Genomic DNA, 3,754 nt, shown 5'->3' with positions numbered 1-3,754 from the left:
TTAGAGCGCTCTCACAGCATACAGAGTTAGTACAGAGTTAGAGCGCTCTCACGGCGTAGAGTTAGAGCGCTCTCACTGCGTACAGCGTTAGTAGAGTTAGAGCGCTCTCACGGCATACAGAGTTAGAGCGCTCTCACGGCGTACGTTAGAGCGCTCTCACGGCGTACAGCGTTAGTACAGAGTTAGTACAGAGTTAGAGCGCTCTCACGGCGTACAGCGTTAGTACAGAGTTAGTACAGAGTTAGAGCGCTCTCACGGCATACAGAGTTAGTACAGAGTTAGTACAGAGTTAGAGCGCTCTCATGGCGTACAGCGTTTGTACAGAGTTAGAGCGCTCTCATGGCGTACAGCGTTTGTACAGAGTTAGAGCGCTCTCATGAAATACAGCGTTAGTACAGAGTTAGAGCGCTCTCATGGCGTATAAGCGTTAGTACAGAGTTAGAGCGCTCTCATGGCGTTCAGCTTCAGTACAGTGTTAGAGCGCTCTCATGGCGTACAGCGTTAGTACAGAGTTAGAGCGCTCTCACGGCATACAGCGTTAGTACAGAGTTAGAGCGCTCTCACGGCGTACAGCGTTAGTACAGCTTTAGAGCGCTCTCAGGGCATACAGTGTTAGAGCGCTCTCATGGCGTACAGCGTTAGTACAGTGTTAGAGCGCTCTCACGTCATACAGCGTTAGTACAGTGTTAGAGCGCTCTCACGGCGTACAGCATTAGTACAGTGTTAGAGCGCTCTCACGGCGTACAGCGTTAGTACAGTGTTAGAGCGGTCTCACGGCATACAGCTTCAGTACAGTGTTAGAGCGCTCTCATGGCGTACAGCGTTAGTACAGAATTAGAGCGCTCTCACGGCATACAGCGTTAGTACAATGTTAGAGCGCTCTCACGGCGTACAGCGTTAGTACAGCGTTAGTACAGAGTTAGAGCGCTCTCACGGCATACAGAGTTAGTACAGCGTTAGTACAGAGTTAGAGCGCTCTCATGGCGTACAGAGTTAGTACAGAGTTAGAGCGCTCTCATGGCGTACAGAGTTAGAGCGCTCTCACGGCGTACAGCGTTAGTACAGTGTTAGAGAGCTCTCACGGCATACAGCGTTAGTACAGTGTTAGAGCGCTCTCACGGCGTACAGCGTTAGTACAGTGTTAGAGCGCTCTCACGGTGTACAGCGTTAGTACAGAGTTAGAGCGCTCTCATGGCGTACAGCGTTAGTACAGAATTAGAGCGCTCTCACGGCATACAGCGTTAGTACAGTGTTAGAGCGCTCTCACGGCGTACAGCGTTAGAGCGCTCTCATGGCGTACAGCGTTAGTACAGTGTTAGAGCGCTCTCATGGCGTACAGCGTTAGTACAGAGTTAGAGCGCTCTCACGGCATACAGAGTTAGTACAGAGTTAGAGCGCTCTCACGGCATACAGAGTTAGTACAGAGTTAGAGCGCTGTCACGGCGTACAGCATTAGTACAGAGTTAGAGCGCTGTCACAGCGTACAGCATTAGTACAGAGTTAGAGCGCTCTCACGGCGTACAGAGGTAGTACAGAGTTAGAGCGCTCTCACGGAGTACAGCATTAGTACAAAGTTAGAGCGATGTCACGGCGTACAGCGTTAGTACAGAGTTAGAGCGCTCTCACGGCGTACAGAGTTAGAGCGCTCTCACGGCGTACAGAGTTAGAGCGCTCTAACACTGTACAGCGTTAGTACAGCGTTAGTACAGCGTTAGTACAGCGTTAGAGCGCTCTCATGGCATACAGCGTTAGTACAGTGTTAGAGCGCTCTCACGGCGTACAGCGTTAGTACAGTGTTTGAGCGCTCTCACGGCGTACAGCGTTAGTACAGTGTTAGAGCGCTCTCACGGCGTACAGCGTTAGTACAGTGTTAGAGCGCTCTCACGGCATACAGCTTCAGTACAGTGTTAGAGCGCTCTCATGGCGTACAGCGTTAGTACAGAATTAGAGCGCTCTCATGGCATACAGCGTTAGTACACTGTTAGAGCGCTCTCACGGCGTACAGCGTTAGTACAGCGTTAGTACAGCGTTAGAGCGCTCTCATGGCATACAGCGTTAGTACAGTGTTAGAGCGCTCTCATTGCGTACAGCGTTAGTACAGAGTTAGAGCGCTCTCACGGCATACAGAGTTAGTACAGAGTTAGGCGCTGTCATGGCGTACAGCGTTAGTACAGAGTTAGAGCGCTGTCACGGCATACAGCTTCAGTACAGTGTTAGAGCGCTCTCATGGCATACAGCGTTAGTACAGAATTAGAGCGCTCTCACGGCATACAGCGTTAGTACAGAGTTAGAGCGCTCTCATGGCGTACAGCGTTAGTACAGAGTTAGAGCACTCTCACGGCATACAGCGTTAGTACAGTGTTAGAGCGCTCTCACGGCGTACAGCGTTAGTACAGAGTTAGAGCGCTCTCACGGCGTACAGCGTTAGTACAGTGTTAGAGCGCTCTCACGGCATACAGCGTTAGTACAGAGTTAGAGCGCTCTCATGGCGTACAGCGTTAGTACAGAATTAGAGCGCTCTCACGGCGTACAGCGTTAGTACAGAGTTAGAGCGCTCTCACGGCGTACAGCGTTAGTACAGTGTTAGAGAGCTCTCACGGCATACAGCGTTAGTACAGTGTAGAGCGCTCTCACGGCATACAGCTTCAGTACAGTGTTAGAGCGCTCTCATGGCGTACAGCGTTAGTACAGAATTAGAGCGCTCTCACGGCATACAGCGTTAGTACAGCGTTAGAGCGCTCTCACGGCGTACAGCGTTAGTACAGCGTTAGAGCGCTCTCATGCGACAGCGTTAGTACAGTTAGCGCTCACGTACAGCGTTAGTACAGAGTTAGAGCGCTCTCACGGCGTACAGAGTTAGTACAGAGTTAGAGCGCTCTCACGGCATACAGAGTTAGTACAGAGTTAGAGCGCTGTCACGGCGTACAGCATTAGTACAGAGTTAGAGCGCTCTCACGGCCGTTAGTACAGTGTTAGACGCTCTCACGGCATACAGCCAGTACAGTGTAGGAGCGCTCTCACGGCGTACAGCGTTAGTAGCGTTAGACAGCGTTAGAGCGCTCTCATGGCATACAGCGTAGTACAGAGTTAGAGCGCTCTCACGGCGTACAGCGTTAGTACAGAGTTAGAGCGCTCTCACGGCGTACAGCATTAGTACAGAGTTAGAGCGCTCTCACGGCGACAGAGTTAGTACAGAGTTAGAGCGCTCTCACGGGCGTACAGCGTTAGTACAGAGTTAGTACAGAGTTAGAGCGCTCTCACGGCATACAGATTCGAGTTAGTCAGAGTTAGTACAGAGTTAGTACAGAGTTAGTACAGAGTTAGTACAGAGTTAGAGCGCTGTCACGGCGTACAGCGTTTGTACGGAGTTAGAACGCTCTCATGGCGTACAGCGTTAGTACAGAGTTAGAGCGCTCTCATGGCGTACAGCGTTAGTACAGAGTTAGAGCGCTCTCATGAAGTACAGCGTTAGTACAGAGTTAGAGCGCTCTCATGGCGTACAGCGTTAGTACAGAGTTAGAGCGCTCTCATGGCGTACAGCGTTAGTACAGAGTTAGAGCGCTCTCATGGCGTACAGCGTTATTACAGAGTTAGAGCGCTCTCATGGTGTACAGCGTTAGTACAGAGTTAGCGCTCTCACGGCCTACAGCGTTAGTACAGAGTTAGAGCGCTCTCACAGCGTACAGCGTTAGTACAGGAGTTAGAGCGCTCTCACGGCTACAGCGTTAGTACAGAGTTAGTACAGAGTTAGAGC

Source organism: Salmo salar, unplaced genomic scaffold (assembly GCF_905237065.1).
Source record: "Salmo salar unplaced genomic scaffold, Ssal_v3.1, whole genome shotgun sequence".
In the NCBI taxonomy this organism is placed as follows: Eukaryota; Metazoa; Chordata; class Actinopteri; order Salmoniformes; family Salmonidae; genus Salmo; species Salmo salar.
Note: the sequence above shows the minus strand (reverse complement) of the source record.